The 22691-nt window shown below is 41.8% G+C and overlaps 1 protein-coding gene across 5 annotated transcripts in view; it reads left to right on the top strand.

Annotated features, from left to right (window-relative positions):
- The window catches only part of Cald1 (caldesmon 1), a 175288-nt gene that overhangs the window by 38171 nt on the left and 114426 nt on the right, over nucleotides 1–22691 (top strand). The window lies entirely within an intron of this gene.

Here is a 22691-nt window from a genome sequence, read left to right as displayed (position 1 = left end):
TTATTACAAAGTTAAAAGTCAAAACCGAGTAGCTTTTCGGAAGGAACTCGATGAAATGAAAAGTTATGTAAAGATTGTGTAAAATAATGTAAAAATATTAACTTATCTAGTAGAGTCCTGGGATGTTGGATGCTAGTTCAGGACTTGTTGCATGTGTGGGTAATACTCACCGTAAATAATTTAAGACGTTGAGACTTCCTTGTAAAAATATTCTGCGTTTCTGAGACATCTCATTTTACCATTTCCTTTTCAAATTTCCCCACTCCCAGTCCCAAAACAATTTGTTCTACTTCATTTGAAAAGAGGTTGATAGCCTTTTGCATTCCCCATACAACTGTATCCATGTTGTAAGATTGTTGCCTGTTTGTCTATGCTCCTGATTGGATGGTATTGGAGACAGAAATTATGCCTTCTTTTCCCTTTGTTTGCCTGCCTCTTTCTGCAGACTATAGTATTCTATGCGTAGACTCTCTGAACTCAGTACTTGTAGGACTGCCTCGTGATGAAATTGATAGGTTAGTCCATAGAAAACTGACTCCCTCATGCATTACCCTGCCCACTCTAACTCTCCCCTCATCTAGTGTCCTTCAAAAGCCAGAGATGCTAGAAGCTTGCAGAAATTTTATTTTAGCATCCTCCTCTGATGGTTACACAGACATGGTCCCCAGAGGAGGGTGTCTCTGAGACCCAAACCAAGCAAGAAACCGAACACTGAAGAGCTCAGTGGGATTACTAAAATATCTAGATACTGACATACCCTGCAAATGCACAGGCACCATTACAAATCCAGCCATTTGGATGTCTGATTCTAAAGAGACAAACACTGGGTGTCGTGCTGTCCACACGTCTGGCTGATTGACTATGAACTTTTCCCTTCTATTCCAGATGTCCTCAGCAACAGATAAAGTGTGGAGACTTTCCCACATTTTACATGGTGCGTGGTGTTGTAGAATTCAGCTTTTGTGCTGTTCTTTTTCTTCCTCTCACCATTGCCTGGATCTCATTAGAAACCATTAGTGATGTTATACTAAACCTATGGAATCTTAAACATGCTTTTAAAAACCCCGTGGAATAAAGATGTCTCATACCAAACCCGAGATGCAGGGAGAACAGACAAAGTTACATTTCTTTAAGAAAGACTGACTCATTTCGTAGTTTCCAAATTGTTTTGACTGAAGCTTCTCAAAATAAACTTTCTTCAATAGGCAGCCTTTGATGTCTGACTTTGGAAAAGAAAATCATTTCTCAGAGACACATTTCAATTCTTTTTGAGGTGTTCATGTATTTCTTTTGTGCTGATTAACTTATTTTATTTCAACCAGTGAATGACATGATATTAAATAGTCATCTGACTAGGAAAGAAAAGTATGTTTGAAGTGATCTCAACTCCTACATAAACCAAACATAAAGAACAGGACACATGCGTTTGTTTTTTTTTTAATTTTAATTATCATAAAAATAGCATCTCCAGAACCTTGCCAGAGGGGGGATTTGGTCCCTTAAAGATAACGAACAGTTTAAATGTCACCAAAGTGGAAGATTAGATCTGCAGTTAAGCTTCCTAATGAGATTTTTGATTCATTCGCTGTTTCCTAGCTTAGGTAACATTTTTAATTTTTCACAGTCTCAAACCTTAATCCTAGAAGGGTAATTCAAGTGTGAGAGCTCACAGACAGCAATTTGTTTGGAGTGGCAACTTGCCATGGCCTTGCCTCTGGACTCTTTTGTATTCTTGCACTGAGGGGAGTTAAAGGTAGCCATTCATTAAGTCCAGGTCTACACAAAACCACTGAAACAAAGAATTTTTCAATCAAATCTTTTATTTTTTTTTAAGCATAAACTAGCTCCCCCCCCCCACAGGTTATTTTAAAAAGACATCATTTATTTCCAGTCAAACAACTATGAATGAAATTACATAATTGAGCAACCTTTTCTTTTTTTCTTTTTTTTTTTTTTTTTAAAGTAAGAATTCTCCCTTGGATGGGCAGAACTGAAGATTAAGACCCCCAAATCTAGTCATAACCATGCTGTTTATCTGATGTTAACCAAGTTTCTTAACTTCAACAAGTTCAATTTCTTCATCTATAAGTGGCGGGGGCGGGGGCGGGGGTGGGGGCAGGGATAAAACCCAACTCCCTGTGGCTTGTTGGAACACCAAGGAGGAGAAGCTGTGACTTTTGGCCCATGATATCTGTGAATCTCTCTCGTCTGCAGTCTTGGCTTCTTTCCCTTCCCTCTGGAGTGGTAACTCCTCAATGACAACTTGAGAGAGCATCTGACCCTCATTCCACTAACCTGCTAAAACATATTAGACTCTGTGATCTGTCTCCTTGGCTCAGATCTGAAGTTGCAGTGAAAAGGAGACCATTGGTGGAACTGGTGTTAGTTTCCCTGAGATTTCAAAGCCCTACTTTTCCAACTTTCCTATCACCATCCAAAATATGCCTCTAGATTCTTCCAGAACTTGTGTGTGTCTTGAACTTGACCAGCACTTAAAGTACCATATGCCAAGTGTTTAACACCCACAGTGTGAAAGATGGTCTTCTGTTGTTTGACCTGAAACTATCACTGCCAAGCACTAAGGTTGAAAGGAAGTAGAGAGGTGATAGAGAGACAAGTTTCAGAGGGAAGGTGGAGGACGTCAGGGGAGAGATGAACTAGCTCCCGCTCCCTCATTCTAGAGCTCAGTGTTGCTCTGGAGGTAGTCTGTGCTCCTGCTGAAGCAAATCTGCTTCGTTAAATTGTTAAGTTTTCTAGAAGCTTCCATTTGGATTTACTCCCTCAGAGGATTTATTCTAAGACGTGACTATGGTGGCTGGGGTTTTTAAGTGGCTACAGAGCATCTTAAGACTTAAAGAAGGATGCGGAAATTTGTATTTTCCCGCTGTGTAAAGGTATTTTCATAATATAACCTTTATGTTTAGAGGAAATTGTTTTTTTTTTTTCAAAAAATATGATGGTTTCCTTTTCATTGAAGTCATTCAGAGCTGACTGTTGCACCATTTACAAAAATGTGTTTGCTTATGCAATGGAGGTACAGGCTATTAACCACACAACAACCCAAGGTCATTTTATACTCAAAATCACCCTGGCCCTTCCTACAGATTAATCTCTAAAGTGATTTATTGGTCATTAATAGCTCAGAGTTTAGATACAGGGGTCAGAGTTCAGGGTGTTACAACCGAGAGGGAACCCCTCTCTGAAAGAGCTGGGGAGAAATAAATGTACACTTGTAGATCCCATGAGCACTACACGATCTCTTCCTCCAGTTTCACTATGACCATGCCAAGCTGGGTATCAGACATCCTCAAACCTAACTCTGAGCCTCTGGCCGAGTGCCATTGCCTTCTGTATTCCCCTAACTTTCACTCCCTGTTGTCCGCTCCAGAGTGAAGAGTGCAGATGTGACATCCAGGGACACATCAATGTCCCTGCTCCTTCCAGCCCCCATGCTCAAGCTTTTCCTGAATACAGCGTACCTGAACTTGGCTGGGTTTCTCTGCAGTTGGCTTTGCTCTTCCGTGTGTCTGCAACAGCATCGCTCCTCTGATCATCCCCTGGATTTTAGCTCTCCCAGACTCACCCTTCCTTTTGGGGGTTTTCCTAAGTACTGTGCTCTGCTAGTCAAAAAATAGCTGAGACTGCCTGAGCCATTCTTCAGCCCTTAACATTTGAAGAGGCTGAGGCAAGGTGAGAGTCCGTGCCTTGCCCAAGATTATGTGGCTAGTTAGTAGGATCACCAGGACTTAAAATTGAGGTCTTGTAACCCATGTACATTCCATACATAGCAACTGTTGTATCCAAGAAGCAGATGTTTTCCCTCTGATAATATTCATAAATATGCCCGAGCTCTTCCTGGATGGCTCTTTCATTTCAGATGCAAATAAAAATGGTGGCTGGGCCTCCACCTCAATGTTTCTAAGTCCCGAAGAAAGAGAAAGTCCTGAGATGCCTCATGGCTTCCAGTCACTTCCTAGTCCAAATTTCTATCATCTTCCTCACAGTCTCAGTTTTCTCCTAAGCTCAGAAAAGTACTTTTTTCTTCATTCCTACAAAGCTACTGCTGTTGACAGATTTTGATGGATGGTTTGCAGTGATCAAGGGATGGAGCAACCCAGCCCAGACTGGATCAGAGCTTAAAATTAGCTACTTCAGCTCTTTACCTTACTTCTTTCCAAGATGATTTGTGGGGTAGCTCGAGCCATCCATCCTCACAACCCAGCAGAAGGTCAAAGTGTTCACTGTGCGTATTTCATTTTGAAAATTACTATGGCATCACCGTGCAGAATGCCTTGAAGTTGGGAAGAGGGTGGACACAGAAAATGAGCATTTGATGACATGGCTGAGCCTTTTCCTGCCAGGCACCATGCTACCCGTTCCCTCATCAACTCTCACCACAGCCGTCCAAGCCAGATCTTTTTCACCTTTCTTTTAGCCTCTCAGCTAGCAAGTGACAGGTCCAGAATTCAAACTTGGAACTATGAGACCCTAATGTCTCCAAAGTGCTCTGAATAGCCAGATGACCATGCCAATGGTCTTCGTAGAAGAATACTCAGGAAAGGCAGACACAAGATAGGAAAAAGAAGGCTTTGACCAATGCAGGCCAGAGGGAGTCCTCCAACTTGGGCATGCTCAGTTGTATCTGTGGTGAGAGAGGTGATATTTCAGAATACGCTGAGGCTTCAAATCTCCCAGAGCATGGAGGTAAGAAGAATCAGGATGTCAAGGAGAGACCTAATGAGCTAGTGGGAGGTGATGGTTTGGTCCATGATGGGCCAAGGTACTGAATGGGTGTGTGTTATTTGATTTTTACATAAACTCAGAGGACTCTCCCACCTAAGCGAGCTGGGCAACCTCCAGTCACTTGGCTTTTATAACCCAAGAAGGGCAACATGCTCCTTTGACTCTCACTGAGAGCTTTCTGGAAAGCTTTTATTTATCCCTCTTGCCCATGAGTAGGCATGGGGGCAGGTGTCTGGTTTTTGTTACAATATAGAAGAGCCATTCCGCCTTTGCTCGTGCGAAGGGAGAAGGGCTGCCTGTGAACTGGAATCACATCACATCTAAACAGAGGACTGGGTGGCACTTTTCTTGCTCAAAAGTTGTTAAGTTTGGCAATCCTCACTCTGTTCCAGTCAAACATTTTCTTAGCCATATTAGGTTATATGGACTTAAGCCAACATTGTGGTTGATGTATGAGTAGGACTTCTGATTTTTTTTAAGAACTTTTTTTTTTAAACTGGTTGAAAGGAATGGAGACAAATGTGGCTTAGAGCAGGTTTTGAAATGTGGCTGGAAATGAAAACTCTCTGATGTGAAGAGAATTAGACATAGCAGCTGAGAGTGGTGTCTGATTTTTTTTAGAATGAAAGGCATGGAGAAATGTGGATATATTTGTTTCTTATGGAAAGTGTGGAACCGTGTATTAGAAGCTCAGCCAAACCTAGTACAGACAGAAGAGAAGAAAGTGGACTGAGAGATCACATCCACTAAGATTGTCTAGATTGACCTAGTCTTCAGGGTTAGGAAACCAGTCTGTGAGCTTTACATCTAAGACATTCTGAACAATCCTAGACCCAGAAAGCCAATCTCATTATCTGTCAAAGGGGGATGATACACCATCTCTCTTGTTGGGTGATTCTGAGAATCAAAGAAGATAATGCATGATTTCAACAATTTTAATGAAAGCTTGTTGACATGCCTCCCATCCCATTCCATCTAAGCTACAAGTTGTAACAGCAGAGAAAATAGCTTTCAGGTTTCCCCCCTAGCTGCCTTTCGGTCTTTCCACATTCTACTTTGACAGCTAATAAATATTCATCCGTCTACACCATGCGTTGACTACTTAGCAAGTGCCAGAATCCTAACGAATATCTTGTTTGCAAATAGATGATCAGTTCATGAAGTCTCCCCCATTGTCTTCTTATCAGAAAGTATTTTGAAATAATTTGACAATGGCCATTCACTCATTCCATGTATGTGTATTTGTGAAATGACTACTATGATGTTACTCTATGCCAGATACTTTTAGAACGATGAAGGATCAATAATAAGTAATCCAGACACATCCTAAGCGCTCTTGGTTTCACAGGGGAGAAAAAGACAACAGGTATTAAAGTCATATGTACTTTTATGGTGTGAATGTTCCCTACAGGCTTGTGTGTTTGAATAACTGAGAGGTGGTGGAGGCTTTGGACCGGAAGGCCTAACTATTAGATATAGATCACTAGGAGCACCCTTGAGGGGTATTAGCTCAACCATCATTCTGGTCCTCTGTTTCTTGATCTACTCAAGATGTGAAAAGAGACAGTTGTTTCTTTTCATGGGCCAAGGTGCCCCACAAGCCCTTCCCTGCCTGCTGAGTTATGTCCCCTCAAACCATGAGCCCAAATTAATTCTCCCTCTTTAAGTTCCTCTGTCAGGTATGTTTGTCACAAGAATGAGAAAAGTAATAGCAAATATCAACATGGTTGTAATTTGTGATTATCATGAAGACAGATGATAAGAGCCCCGTGAGAGAGAGAGAGAGAGAGAGAGAGAGAGAGAGAGAGAGAGTGATACAGAGATTAAACCTTTAGAATCTGTCTTTCTAAGGCAACAAGATTTAGTTTTACTATATTTAGGTGCTATATTTTGGTTTAGGACTCTTAAACCCTTATCATTGGTCTTGTGACAGCAGTTGAACACAAAAATTAGTCTTTTCCGGGTATCACATACTATTCAAAGGTTATTAGTAGACTCACGGACTTTGTGGATCTCTACAGGTTAAGAATTATACAAATAAGATGCATGTGATTTTTATCAGGTAGTGTTGAGGACATGGTTTCCATCTTAATGGACAGCATGCCCTAAGTTGTAAGGCCTGAAAGAGTCGGATTCATGCAAGACACCAAGGGAGCTAATGCACCTGGGTCACAACTGAAAAGAACCATAGGAAGCAGATAGGTGGGCAGAGATAGGCAACACCTAACCTCGTAGGTCACAGGGAAGCTTCATGTCTGAGGTTCGCATGCACTGTAATGCTAGTGAAATGTTTTAAGCAGGGTAGTTGATGTGACTGGGTAAGTGTGTGTGTGTGTGTGTGTGTGTGTGTGTGTGTGTGTGTGTGTGTTAAACGTAATTGTTTACAGATGGTCAGAAAGTTAGAACAGAGACCTGTTGGGAGGCTCCTAGGATGGCTAAGATGAAACACTGGTGGCTTGGATTAGAGCGGTAGAGATGGTGATGAAGACAAATGGACCATTTCAAGCTAATACCCTAAAAGCAGACTCACGTGGTTCAGTAACTCGCTGTATGCGGCATGGAAGGAAAGGATGCTGAGGAAGAAGGAAGCATCTGGAAAGGCTTCCACGTCCACAGCCTGAAGAATATCCATGCCATTTGCTGAGATGAGAAGAACATGGAACCGTGTTCAGTTGTATTCTGCCTGCTGAGAGAAGAGAGAGTGGTGATGGAGTCTTGCATATTGTAGAGCAGAAGCAGGCCTATGCAGCGTGGTTCCCTTTCTTTGGTTTAAAACCACTGTTGACATTTTCTTAGGAAGCTTTTCGCAGCACCTCAGGCTCCTCTGTGAGGCTATGGACCACTGTACCCCCAAGGCTGACTCCCTGGCCCCTCTCCTCTGTGTGCCTGCAAGCAGGGTGCTTGCTTTTAATCACTTAATCTGCTACATTTTAAAACTATCTCAGTTTTAAGAACTGGGTCCTTCTGTTTAGGATTTCTGTAGTACAGGATAATAACTCGTCAGCAGTAAGCTTGGCTGTTTTTCAAAGTAACAAGAGAGAGCAAAAACTCCAACACATGGAAATGATTGATGTTTCAGGGGCTGGAAGAGCTTGGTACCTGATTATATAACTATATACTGTGTGTATCAAATTATCATACTTTGCAGCATAAATGTGTATAAATATGCTATCTTGATGGAAAAGCACTAACGCATAGATCCTGAGAACAAACTAGCTAACAAGAGAGTAAAGGAATAGATGTGTATATATAGGCAATAAAAGATAAATTCTGGAATAAACCTACTAAGTTAGACAAATGAAGGTTTCTAAAAGCCGCTTTTAAAGTCAACTTACCCCCATCCTCAGCCACGCCCCCTTGAAGCGTGTCTACGCTTGCTGATAAATGGGCCACACCAGCAGTCTTTGCCATTTTGTCTTGCTATCATTGCTTTAACTCAATGTCAAAGGCTGGGTGGCATCACAATTACTGTTCCAACCCTCTCCAGTTGGCTCTTTAGAAAGATGATGAATTTACAGAAAGAAGACACGATCAGGAAGAATCTCCCAAGAGCCACTGGCAGAACCTGCTGCTGTGTTTAACCATCCAGAATGGAATCCAGATTTGGTAATAAAGATTTATATATAAGAAAATCCATAAAATATTACCCACAATAGCCTAAGCTTTAACTTTTCCCAGCATCCAGCAATATAGGAAAGATGGCATGAACCATGAGTGTTAAACACATTAACGGAATAGCACAGGAAAAACATGTATGATGACAGCTGAAGAGCTTAATATAGATCATGTAGATCTTGATTTAAAATAGAATTGCTTCCTACACATCTGCTTATTGTGAGTTCTCTATGATGTTCTCTATGATGGAGTGAATATTTTGTATATTTTCTATAATAGAATATATATCTTTATAGTGTTCAGAGATAGCTATGACCATCCAGAATGCACAATTGCAACCTTTTTTTTTCAGTAGTGTAATAGAAAGAAAAGTCTTGAAAGAATACCAGTTATTTATTTCAGCAAGAATCAATCACTGGGCTGGGCACAAAGCCCAACTGTGCCTCACATGAGGCTTGGGTTCTCTCCCCAGGGCTATAGAAGCCTAGGCGATAGTATTCAACTATAATCCCAGCACTCAGACAGTAGAATTGAAGGGTCTTGAGTTCAAGGTCATCCTCAGCTACATAGATAATCCAAAAGTCCAAGGCTAGCCTGGGCTATATGAGAATTAATTATTAATTATTGACTGCTGTGTGAGTTCCCTGGAGATGTAAAGCTGCATACAGATGTGATTGGTTAGGCATGGAAGTTATAAACAAAGTCCTCGCCCTCACAGATTTCCCTTCTCCGGGGAGCCAAGAGCCCAGAGCAAGGTGAGGAGAAATTTGATTTTCAGCTCTGTGTTTTTTGCTTTTGAGACATGTTAGGACACAGAAGCACACAACCAGAGAGGGGAAGAGAAAAAACTCCAGAATAGTCAAGGTGCCTGTGCAGGCTCGATGACTTCAGTTCTGACAGAACTCAATGTTTCCTCCTTCTTATGTGTCCCACCCTCTTCTGGCACATTCCACACCAAGCATCCAGAGCTCTACTCAAGGTTGTGGGATAGGGTTTGTATGCAAGCTTAGTTTTAAGTTATTTACAGTCTTTTTTTTTTTTTTTTTGCAGTAATTTTTCACAGCCGCATTATGGTTTCAATGTAGATATGTAGCAATCATGATCTTGTCTCTAATAAAAGCATTTGGAAGTTCTCCTTGTGGGTGTGAGGCACCTTGGGCCTCACACACCATTTCTATTCAGTCTGTGGCGGCTGTTGCTGTGGAGTTCATTACAAACTGCTTCTTATTAATTCTTTGATCTTTTCCACCTAATTTAATCAACTCATGTCTAAACCTAATGAGATATCTGTTGCTGTTTTGTTGGCATAGGAAGAAGGCAACCACCATGTTTCACAAATACTATCCTAGAGAAATACCATGCAATGTTCATTCTATATATTAATGTAGAAGTGGGTTTCATTTCCTCATCTATGTCTGCATGACTTCTTTCACTTGATTAAAAATATATTTTGGGGGCTAGAAGATGAATTGATAGGTAAAAGTGCTTCCAGCTCACCATGTAATCCTGATGACCTGAATTCAACCCCTGGAACTATGCTTCTTAAAAGCTGTATGCTGACCTCTACTCTGACCTGTGCCATAGCACAGGCATGCTCACAGTCACATATACGATTCTCTCTCTCTCTCTCTCTCTCTCTCTCTCTCTCTCTCTCTCTCTCTCTGATGTTAGAGAGAGAAGACATAGACAGAGACAGAGAGACCTTTAGATTTTATATTTTAAAGTGTGTGTGTGTGTGTGTGTGTGTGTGTGTGTGTGTGTGTATACATGTAAGGTGTAATATCCACAGAAGCCAGAAGAGGGCATTAGATTCCTCGAAGTAGGAATTACAGGCAGTTGGGTCTAGATGCCAGAAATGGAACTTGGGTCATCTGCAAAAGTAGGACACATTCTTAACTGCTGGGCCACTTCTTCCGCAATAAATAAAATAATAATAATAAAATAATAATAATAATAATAATAATAATAATAATAATAATAATAATAATAATATAATACTTTTTAAAAGACCACTTTTTTATTGTTTTCTTTTTCCTAAACAAGGTTTCTTTGTGTAGCCCTGGCTATCTTAGAACTCACTCTGTAGTCCAGGCTTGCCTCAAACTCACAGAGATCTGCTTGTCTCTGCCTCCTGAGAGCTGAGATTAAAGGCATGTGTTGCCACCATCCAGCTGACCACTTACATTTTAAGAAAGATAGCTATCTGGCTTTAAGTTGGGACTATGAGAGATTAAAGCTTATATACTGTTCACGTTTTATCAATTAGTTAATAGAATTTCCAATAAAAAGATTAGCACTGGGCTTCTGTGAGGCTTGACTGGACCCTTGGGATCAGTTCTATTCTGGTTGAAGGAATGACAGTGGGTAATGGTGATTTCATCTGGATCTGAAAGTTGACAAGAATAAGCATCTGGAGACTTCATTTGATACACACTGAGCAACCAACATATTCTCAGAGTCAGTGCTGGCTCTGGGAATATAGAAATGACTGTGACAGAAGAAGCTTGCTACTTACTTCCCCATGAAAGTCAATGTTAGCAGTGTAAGAGCAGGGAGCTTGCTGTCCTTAGCAAGTTCCAGTTAGAGGCTAGAAGTCCAGTCCCAAGTAAGACTTGACGTCTCATAAAATAGAAATAGAGAAAGATCCGTTCTTAGATTATATGCTCCTATGCAAGGACTAATCTCTGTGTCTGAAACGGACTTAGAGGAGTATGCGGACAGAGCCAGGTGTTTTTCTTCCACTCAGGAAAAATTATGCAGAAGAACAACTTTATAGGATGACTTTGAATCCTTCCAACTACTTTTTAAACCAGATCACATGAAACCTAGCCTTTTTGATGATGTGTGTCACAAGTGACTTATGCAGGGAATTTCACATGGAAATTACCTCACTGGAGGCCTGCTTTGGTGTTCCAGCGCCTTGAGGCTGGGGCAGGTGCACAGAGGGCATACTGCTTGCTTCACTCCCCTTTGTGTGATTACCAAAAGGGCAAGGCACACTGCAGAAATCAAAGAGCATTGAGCTCTTCAAGTGGTTATTTTGAAAACATTTCCATGCTGACAGTGGGTAGGAATCAAGAAGGGAACTGATCCAGTCTCTAAAAGCAGAGGTCGTGATTTGTCCCCAAGCATCAGTCAGCCAACTTTTGCTAAATTAACTTGGTTGATGAATAGTCAGGCAAAACGCTATTCTATAAAAAGAACAGATTTAGGGGCTGGAGAGATGGCTCAGTAAAGTGTTTGCCATACCATCATGAGAGAACCTGAGTTTGGGTCCCCAGTATCCATGCAAAACAAAACAAAACAAAACAACACTGGGGGAACTGAAACAAGCAAATCCTTAAAGCTTGCTGGCCAGTCAGGCTGTCCAAATTAACGAGCTTCAAGTCAGGTGATAGACCGTGACTTAAAACAAGGTGCAGGGAGGACTGAGAAAAAACACCGATATCAACCTCTGGCCTCTACACATAGACATCCCCATACCCACATTCCTACCCACAGAGAGAGAGAAACAGAGAGACACAGAGAGACACATACACAGTGAAAGAGAAAGAGACAGACACACAGAGAAAGAGAGAGAGAGAGAGTGAGAGAGAGAGTGAGAGCGAGAGAGAGAGAGAATGCAGCTCTTCCCACTGCCAACTGAGAAGACTTGGAGAAATCATTTAGCCTCTGTTGACCTTCCTAGACCCCATCATAAAATATTCCAGTAATATTTGTCTTGCTGACCTCTGGGGTTGCCATTAAATCACTCCAGAGAGGCTGTGCTGGCTAGTTTTATGTCAGCTTGACACATGGGAGAACCATGTGGGAAGAGGGAGCCTCAACTGAGGAATGAGCCCACCAGATAGGCCTGTGGTGCGTTTTCTTGTTTGATAATATGTGTGGGAGGAAGACATATGCTCACTGTGGGCAGTACCACTCCTGGTTTGATGGTCCTGGGTGCTGTAAGAAAGCAGGCCACATAAGCCATGAGGGGCAAGCCAGTAATCAGGGCTGCTCCTTGGCCTCTGCATCGATTCTTACCTCCATGTTCCTGCCATGAGTTCTTGTGCTCATTTCCTTGGTTGATGGACTACGAGCTGTAAGACAAAAAATAAACCTTTTCCTCCCCAACTTTATTTTGCTCCTGGTGTTTCATAACAGAAATAGAAAACATATCTAAGACACAAAGGACCCAGAATCTCTGTTTATTGTAGCCGCATAGCTCTTATATTCTTAACTCGGTTGCGATGCCCCAAGTGTTGCATGGAAATCCGTCCCCAAAGGCTGCTTCTCTTATGTGATAGGAGCATCACTGCCTAATGACCAGCTGCTTCATTCCCACCGAGCATTCCAGACATTTCAGAGCAGGAACAAGGTCTATGGGAAAAGTCAAAAGGAGACCCGTCAGAGGAATTCCACTGGCTGTTCCCAGGGCCCTGTGCACAAAATGGCCCCTGTGCCTTGTTATTTTACTGTGGTTGCTGATGTCTAAGACTTCCTACACCAGGGCGAATGCAGACCTGGGTGACAGTGAATGAGCAGTAAGTGTGTCGATAACTAGCTTTCTAGTGTGTGTCTCATCTATGGATTGTAGCCTCCATTCTGTACTCTTCAAACTGTAAATTTGAACAGCACTGAGCTGTCATTCCTTCGGATGAGAAGAGTGACCTGCTACCAGACTTTCTCAGGGCTCCATACTGCTGGCTTCAGCTGGTGTTCTAGGACTAGGTGATACTAGCTTCTGACCTAAACTTTGAGTCTTACAGCAGACCAGACTATTTATGCCCACATACAGTGTTTAAAATAGACTCACTGGACACCTTAGCCTAAGGCTCTGTGGTGGATGGCAAAGTTGGGAAGCACCTACAATCTTGTTGAAGTGGAACAAGATTATTCTACTCTGGCTCATACTTGCCTTGGCTTTCAGCTTACTTTAAGCAACTGGGAGTAAAAGAAATCACTGCAAATAGATCTGTGCCCAGGTACTGAAAATTTAACCTGTAAGTCAAAACTATTACAATGAAAAAGAATTAAGACTTTGTTTCGTGGGATAGAGAGATGGCTCTGTGGTTGAGAGTATTTGCTGCTCTTGTAATGGGCCCAGATTTGGTTCCCAGAACCTGCATGATGTCTCCTATCTGTAACCCAAGTTCCAAGGAACCTAACACTCTCTTCTGGTCTGTGTGGGTGCTACATGCATGTGGTGTGTGTGTGTGTGTGTGTGTGTGTGTGTAGATGGACTACACATACACATAAAATAAAAAAATTATATCTATATGTATATATACATACATACATACATACATACATACATACATACATACATACATACGTGATAGTGCAGGTACCCACACAGTCCAGAAGAGGGCATTGGATCCCCTGAAGCAGGAGTGACAGGTGGTTGTGAGCCATCCATTTGGGTGCTGGGAACTCAAGTCCTCTGGAAAATCATTAAACTTTTTTATCTGCTGAGCCATCTCTACAGTTTTTTTTTAATATACGTAAAAAATAAGGACAACCAACATACAAGACCAAACAAGACAAAGTCCCAGCATGGAGAACAAAGCCCCACCTCTAACCAAGAAGCCTTTTGTAATTCATACCTGCTGGATAAGAGAAAATCATTTTTTTCCAATGGAGTGGAGTATCTCTGGATATAGCAGCCACACTCTAATTCAGTTTCCATGCCCAGGACTAGATGGTCAACACATACAAGTTTTATGGTTTTTATTTTGGGGTTTGTTTTTTTGGGGGGAAGGTTTATTAGGCTTTTGTTGAGAGAGAGAGAGAGAGAGAGAGAGAGAGAGAGAGAGAGAGAGAGAACATGAAATTGAGAGGGTAAAGAGGTTTGGAGACTCTGGAAGGCGTTTAGGGAGGAGAAATAATATGATCAAAATATATTGTATAAAATTTATTTTTTAATAAAAATCAACTTTTAAAAAAGAACAGAAGGTTAAGAGCCTGTGAGATGAGTCAGTGAGTATGGGTTAGCCATTGAAATCCTGACAACGTGAGTTTGATCCCTGGGGCCCACGTAAATGTTTGGGTAGCATTAGTTTTGGACTTAGTAGGTTAGAAAAAGAAGAAAACATGAAATTGGGAGGGACCTGGGAGGGCTGAAGGGGTGTGGGGAGTGGATAAGATCAAACTACACTAAGTACATATGTGAAATACTTGAAGAATAAATAAAAATTTGTTATGTGGAACACATGACCTCCACATGTGCACTGTGGCATGTGTGTGCCTTCCCCTCCCCAACACATACCATACACACATAGTAATACATTTAAAAATAAAACCCATTACTTCTTAGCACCTTGGAACCCAAACAATTAACATCATACACAACACATGAAGCTCCAGCACTCATGGAGAAAGATGGCGAATGATCAGACAGGAGGGAAATCCAGCCAGAGTGTCTCCACAGCCTTGGGCTTCTCCAGGCCACACTTCTGCCCCCCAGGATGTTCAGTGGTTATGCTAAATGCCTGCCTCAGGTAGACAGTGACTCTGAATTGAAGGATGCTGTTTTCCCCAGAAGTCTGCACCTTACATGTTCGAATGCAGAAGAAAGTTATTGAAGACATCAACCACTTTCCCATGAGAAATCTAGAACTTTCATCCTTATATAAACGATTCTTCCCTCCTTGTTTGCTTCCAGCAAGTAGAGAACTCTTCACAGCACTTTAAAAATAAACATCTGACCTTCATTCGCCTTGCTCTGAATGCGTTCTTACTGCTTCTCCAATCAGAAACCATCTTGCCTAGAAAAATCTACCCTCATTCTTCTGTTAAAAATGGAAAGAACTTGGCGGAAGCAAGAACAACATGAATTATTCCCAGGCTGTGGAAAACTAGGGAGGGGCGTGGCAAAGAGCCCCGTATAAGACTCCGAAGCCTTTTCTCTGCATTTTATGTGTTCTTATTTTATTCCAAAAAGGAAAGATTTCCCGTCTTCATCCTTTACAAAGAAGCTCCTCTGAAAGCCCAGATTTAAGCTATACCCTTTGCCCTTTCTTGAAATTTTAAGAGCTCTTCAAAGTTTCCTTAGGTTCTGCAGCTTTCTATGGTCACGTGATCACATAGAACTAGATGCTGGGTTGGGTAGGGGAGGGTTGCTCTGCTTTCCAGATGCAGAATAGCAGTGGAGAAAGAAGAAGCCGATACTCACAGGGGGCTCATAGTGTGCTAAACTCATCCTAGGCTCTTTCCTTCCAACTAATGTATTATTGACTCACTTAGGTACCCAGCAGACTTTGGTGAAGTATGTGCTATAGACCAAGGAATGTGCTAAATACTTGCCATCAAGAACCTGGTACCAGAACAACTGCATCCGGGGCTATCCCAAAAGCTGTTGCCTGTCTTTAGGAAGTGTTCTTCTAGCTGGGCTGCCTTATCTGACCTCAGGGGTAGATGATGCACCTAGCCCCATAGACACTTGATGTGACATGGTGGAGGGATAGTCAGAGGTACTTCCACACTCTCAGAGGAAAAGGAGGGGGGAGGATTATGGGAGGAGGTGACTGAGAGGAGGGGCAGTGAGCAGGATGTAAAGTAAAATAAATAAAAATATATGTTTTATATGTACTATTTTATATATTTGCTATATAAAATCATATATTTACATATAATTTATGATATATTTATTATATAAAATTACATATTACATACATATTATATATAAAAACAGGAGGGGAGATGGGAGGAAAAGGAGGAGTTGCAGAGAGAGAGAGAGAGGGAGAGGGAGAAGGAGGGAGGGAAGGAGGGAAAGAGAGAGAGAGAGAGAGAGAGAGAGAGAGAGAGAAAGAGAGAGAGAGGGAGAGAGAGATTAATGAGGCATTAGCAAAATGTTCCAAAGCTGAGGAGAGGAGACACTCTTCAGGGTGGCTGTTTCAACTCTAAGTAATAATTTGATATTGAAGTAACTGATATACAAAATGAATTTTCTTCAAACCACAGCTTCTTCAAGTGTAGTCTATATAACCCCACAGCCTTCATTCTTCCTCAGTTCCATGATGCGTTACCCAGCTGAGCACTTTGAAGCTTTGTCTGCTGTCTAGCAAATCCATCTTTTATACAAATATTCACATGTTCATAATTCCTTAACAGCACTAAAAATATGTTCCAAAAAGCAAAACGAACCAAAAGAGTCTCGTTCAGGTATAAAATCCTGTGCTGAGGGGCTGGAGAGGAGGCCCAGTGGTTAAGAGCTAACCACTCTTGTTGGGTATCTAAGTTCACTTCCCAGCACCCACATGGCCCCTCCCAATCACCCAACCACCTGTCACTCCAGTTCCAGGGGATCCAACACCCTCTTCTGACCTCCTCGGGCTCCTGCACGCAAGCAATGCACACAAGTTCATACAGACAAACACACTAACACATAATAAGACAAATAACTAAAAAAATTGTAATTGTACATAGTAAAAGTCTGATGAAATACAAGTCTACAACAGGTGAACCTTATAATATAAATATAAAAGCAAAAAACTAAAAAAGGCAGGTACAATTTTAAAAGCAAAGGGAATCTCTTGCATACGGTCTTGACATGCATGCAGGCTGCTGGAAACTGGTCTGGAGAGGTGTTGGTGATTGTGAAGACACGTGGTAGACAGTGAGCAAGGGCTGTGGAGCCTGGAAAGTTTCAGAGCATCCTAGATAAGAAGTAGTCCTTGTATTTGAATTGCCTTGGTAGAAGCCAGTTGCAAAGATATTTAGTATTTCCCTTCTAAGGTATGGCAAGTCAATAAATATGTATATATGGAAAGGTCACCAAGTCACTCGTAAATAATCCAGTGTTGACTTTTAATTTAGAAATAACGACCAAATTGATCCCAGCCCTCCTCCTGTGGCATATTGATTCATGTTGCCTTGAACTTTCTCTCATTGTTTATCCTTCTTTTTTTTTTTTTTTTTTTTTTTTACCTTGTTATTTTCCTGCTGATAAAATAGGTGGCTGAGGACACAGGACCTTTGTGACTTGATCTATTCTGAGCTCGCAAACTCCCTCTGCTTTTCCTCCTCAAAGACTGGGGTTTCCTTTTGGCCTAGGCACGTGCAATACAAAGAACCTTGAAATGATATATAATGTGCAGACAATCACACAGCCTATAACTGTATAGTGTGATGAATTTTTGCATAGCAGACATGCCTGTGAGGTCAGCATCTGTAGGAACAATGGCACCCAGGAGCTCCCTCTAGGATTTACTGCCTTCATTGCCTCCCCACTGCTACCTTATTCTGATCTCTGGTGTCAGGTGTTTGTGGTATACATCTAAGTTTACATTGATTAAGAGAATCTCTCACAGATACTGAGGAGGGTAGTCCAACTTAATCTACCCAATTCCTCATTGAGGCTTCCTTCACAGGTGGTTCTACATTGTGTCAAATGAACAATCAAGCTAACAGCCAGCAGGCTGGTGAGATGATTCAGTGGTTAAGAGCATTGACTATGCCTCCAGGGTGACCTGGGTTCAGTTCCCAGCACCTGCACGGTGGTACCAGACATGCACATGGTACCCAGACATAAAGGCAGGCAAAACAGCCATACAGATAAAGTAAATTATATTTTTAAAACTAGGCAACAAAAACCTACTCCAGACAAAAACAAAAACTGTCACTGGGGTGCTGGATGATTTTTACATTTTCCCAGTATGGATTATTCGTATTTTCCATTAGTTTGAGAGAGTTGGGAAAGCTTGCTGCCGTAGAATTGAACTGAGATGTTAGTCTTCATGAAGCCCACCTGAGATAAGTCTTGATAGCAACTCATCATGCACGTCTACTTTGTCTCATCTCCATCAGTGAGCATCCCAAGAATCCCAAGATACTTCTTCCTCCTCTTCTTCCTCTTCCTCTTCCTCCTCCTCTCACCTTTTTCCTTCTCCCCTTCCTCCAACTTTTCTCCTTCCTCCTCTTCTACCTTCTCTCATTCCTTTCCCTCTTCTTCCTCCTCCCCTCCTTTCTCCTCCTCTCCTGCCTCCTCCTCTCCTTTCCCTCCTCCCCTTCCTCCTCCCCTTCCTCTTCCTTCTTCCCTTCCTCTTCCCCCTCTCCTTTCTCCTTCTTTCCTTCCTATTCCTCTTTTTGTTGTTGTTGTTCATTTGTTCTCTCAAAGTATAATAGACATACAGTAAAATGGATGCTTTCCAGTTGAGTTCTGAGCTTTTTGTAGTAGCTAATAACTACTGCAAACAAGATATACAAGAGCCCCAAGATGAAACTCTTGGAAACTCTAAGCTTTTGCTGTTCACCTTTTTTGGAACAGCACAAGAGAAATGTGCTCTTTGGTTTTCATTTCTGTTCTCTTTTGTTATGAAACAAGCTACATAGGCCAGTTGACCCTGAGCTTAAATACTGTAGCCCAGGCTGGCCTCAGCTCCCCATTGCTGGGCTTACAGGCATGTGCTGCCTTGCCTTGTGGGGTTTTTCAGTTCTCTTATGCCATCTTGTTTGAGGACAGTGACTGTCTTGGTAGAAACTAACTGATGAATGAGGGTGAGGCCTTCATGCTGCCTTCCTCCTCTCTAGGAGGTTGACCCTGAGCTTCCAGTTATTGCAGCAGCTTTTGGACACCTTAGGATAGAATTGATATTTTAGCCAAGTTTTTCAGTTGTTTCCAGTCCTAACATTGGGCTATCCCAAGCTGATCTACCCTAGGAAGTCACCTCAGCTGATCTATGCATACTCAACAAGCTCGACAAAAGCCTGCTTCACTTCAGTTTTAGAAGAGCCTTGGAAACTGTGGTAACTCCAGGTGTTGAGTCAGGGAGAGAGCTCCGGAGTAAGACTATTCTGCTTTCATTTCAACTCTGTTATTTGTTAACTATACAACAATGAGCCTGAATCTGTTTCTTTACTTTAAGATGCTGAGCACTGAACAAGATAACACACACCAAGTTCCTTGGACGTGGCAGGCACTCAGTACACTCTAGACACTACTATGCGATATGTTATTATTTTTAATACTCATCGCTTAGAAACATTAGGGATGGGATAGTTCTGGGTGGTCCTGGAAGGAGAGTGCACTGGCCTTTTTATTCACAACTACAAGGTCTTCCACATGTGTTGAGATTCGTAATACAGCTCTTTCCCTTATTCCCTTAAAAGATCAAATGACTATATATAAACCATATGAGTTGAATATATCTTTAAAAATAAATGCCCTAAAAGTGGGCATTACCTCCATTCTAACAGACTTCTAACTTCCATACTCAATTACAAATGTGAGGCAGAGACAAGTACTAATGTTTTATTTGCCACTGACTCATTTTGACTAAACTCCACAGGTCTATTTTTAAATATTTTATTTGAATATCCATCTCCATGGGTACTTGACTCCCTGCCAACTGAGGCTAGAAGAGTTGCTTCCCATTCCTTTCCCACATCGAGCGTCATGTCCTGTAGCTTTCCCTGTTCTGCAGGTCATTAAATGAATGTTCTATCTTATCATCTAGTACAAAAGACTGAATGGAACACATGTAAAACCACACAAAACACTCTGCATGTTTCTAAGTGTGAAAAAGTGCCTCTCAACCTTATCTACAACACAAAGTATCTGACATCCTTTTGGGCACTAGATGGAATCCTCTTATAGGCAGCCACCCATACCCTCATGTTTCCTAGCAAAGATAGCACTTCTGGAGACACCTTCTGAGTGATCTTCCCCGAGCACCCATGGCCCCAAGCAATGTGGATGAGTTTCCCAATCACAAGCATATAGAAGTCCACACCAGGATTAGGTATTGCAACATTGTTCTCAGACTTCTAAGCAGATGACTCCTTCCATGAGTTGTGCCTTCAGTCTAGCCATCTACTCTTCATTAAAGACTACCCTTCCCCATCTTTCTCAGTACATTTTCTGCTGCAATAATGGAATGATGCAGGATGGGTAATTTGTAAAGAAAAGAAATAGATCTGGGTGTGGTGGTACATGTTTCAATCCCAGCACTCAGGAGGCAGAAGCAGGTGGATCTCTGAATTTGAGGCCAGCCTGATCTATAGAGTGAGTTCCAGGTCAGCCAAAGCTGTGTAGAAAGACCATGTTTCAAAATACACACACACCACACACACACCACACACACACCACACACACCACACACACCACACACACCACACACACATACACACCACACACACACAAACCACTTGGTTTCTCATAGTTTCTAAAGGCTGGAAAAGTCAATACCAAGGTGATGGCTTCTAGATCCTTTATGTTGTGTGACAACAAGAGTGCTCAGATCTCTTAGAAAGCCATGAATCCCATGATGATGGCCCTACCATGGTGACCTCATCTATTCCTGATTATTAGACTCCCAAAGCTCCATTCCAAATTCCATCAACAGGTGGATTTGGGGGTTAAGTTTCCAATGCATGGACTTCAGGGAGAACCGACATGTTCAAACTAGATTACTAACCCTACTCCAGTAGTCTCTATAACATCCTATTGTTTAATTTACTTAACCAAGAGTATGCATTAGCTTTAACTGACCAGCATATAAGTTCTATGAAAATAGACTCACTGCTCATCATCACAAAGTCCTGGAGCAGAGTACTCACTCAATAATTGAGCACATTGTGGCTTCAGACAAACCCATCAGCTTTGTCAACCTCTGGTTTGAGTACTAGCTTCACTACTTACTAACTGGGGACTGAACATGAGCCATCAGGCTTGGTGGCCTCAACTTACCACTTAAACACGGTGAACTTTTAAATCCTTATCCTACAAAGTTATTAGAGTGATTAAATGAAGCACAAGTGTGTGATGTGCTTACACAATTCTTAATAAATAATAATTATTACTGTTACTTCCATATAATGAGTATGAAGGGTAGTATGTAACAAGTATTATTTGGTAAAAATAATAAGGTTGACATCCCAGGTTCTATTTCAGCAGTGGAAGGTAACATGTGAAATTAATTCTTCAACTGGTACTTCATGCTAGATAAAGTATCATCCATTTTTATTAAGTTCCTTAATTTAACCTTTGCAATGGCTCCTTGTTACAGCAAGACAGCAAGACATTACCCGAAATGCTTTCTTGGTATCCATTTGGAAATATCTAAGAATTTTCTTAGTTAAAAAAACAAAAACAAAAAAAAAAAAAACCTCAAGTATGATTATAGACACCCCTCCCACATATCATTTTAACTTTTTTTAATGGAGAAAAATGCTAGTTGCTGTTTCTTGTACTACCAAACAGTTCACTTAGCCACTTCTTAAGGACCCAAGAAAATCACTATTCTAAGAAAGCTTGAATCTGATGGCAAGGAAACAATCTCTCCTCTCCTTTCATTATACCCTGGTTCTCCCATAGTGAAGGTTTTCATGTATAACCCATTTCTCCCCACGCCTGGGTAGATGGTTAATTCAAAAGAGCAATAAATAGTGCCTGGCTGTTTGCCGCCAGCTTGCTAGGGACTGGGGAAGGACGACAGGCTCGTTCGCCATGTGTGTAGCTCCCTCCCTCCCTTCCTTTACCTCAGTCGTTTCCTTCCTTAAGTACGTCTGGTCTAGACTCAGCTTGGCCTGCAGAGAGCTTGGCAAGGGCTTCAGAGCAAGGTCAGCCAGAATGTCTGTGCTTGGCACTGCACGGTCGGCTCTGGCTAGAAGTGATAAGGTGAGGATGGTTCCCACGGACAGGGATGCCTTAAAACAGACTAGAAAATCCACTCGTTTCTCATCTGCAGACCTGCAACCGGAGCACAAAGGAAAGTCTTCTCTTTTAGTTCCTTTGTTATTTACTTGGTTTTTCTGCCTCACTCACAGGACAGCACACACACACACACACACTCATGCATGCACGCACGTGCACACGCACTAGGACAAAAAGGGATATTCCACTTACATGTAGCATTCTTTTTTCCCTAGGTCCGCTTTACTAATTCCCCTTTTCAAAAATTAAAAGTGCTGACTATATCAGGAGCAGAGAAAGAGAAGGTCGGCAAATAAATGTCCTGTCAGAGTAGGTATATGGCCACACATCCTTCTCTGCCTCGCTCTTTAGGATAACTCTAGGTTGCTTCTGTAATAATGACATCTACTTTCTTTAAAATGAAAATGTATGATAATCTCCGTGTGTGTGTGTGTGTGTGTGTGTGTGTGTGTGTGTGTGTGTGTATGAGGTACACTTGTAAAAGTCAGTGGACAACCTTCTTGTCAATTCCCACCTTTCCACCATCTTTGATCAGGGTTTCTTCATCAGGCAAGCTGGACAGGTGGCTTCTGGAGATTCTCCTGTCTCCAACTCCCATCCCCCTGGGATTACAGACTTTGGATACTGCCTCTACTTTTACTTGGGTTCTGGAGACCCGAACTCAGGTGGTCTAGCTTGTATGCAGCAAGCACCTTTA

This window comes from Arvicanthis niloticus, chromosome 15 (genome assembly GCF_011762505.2).
Source record: "Arvicanthis niloticus isolate mArvNil1 chromosome 15, mArvNil1.pat.X, whole genome shotgun sequence".
In the NCBI taxonomy this organism is placed as follows: domain Eukaryota; kingdom Metazoa; phylum Chordata; class Mammalia; order Rodentia; family Muridae; genus Arvicanthis; species Arvicanthis niloticus.
Note: the sequence above shows the minus strand (reverse complement) of the source record. Positions and strands in the feature narration are given on the sequence as shown.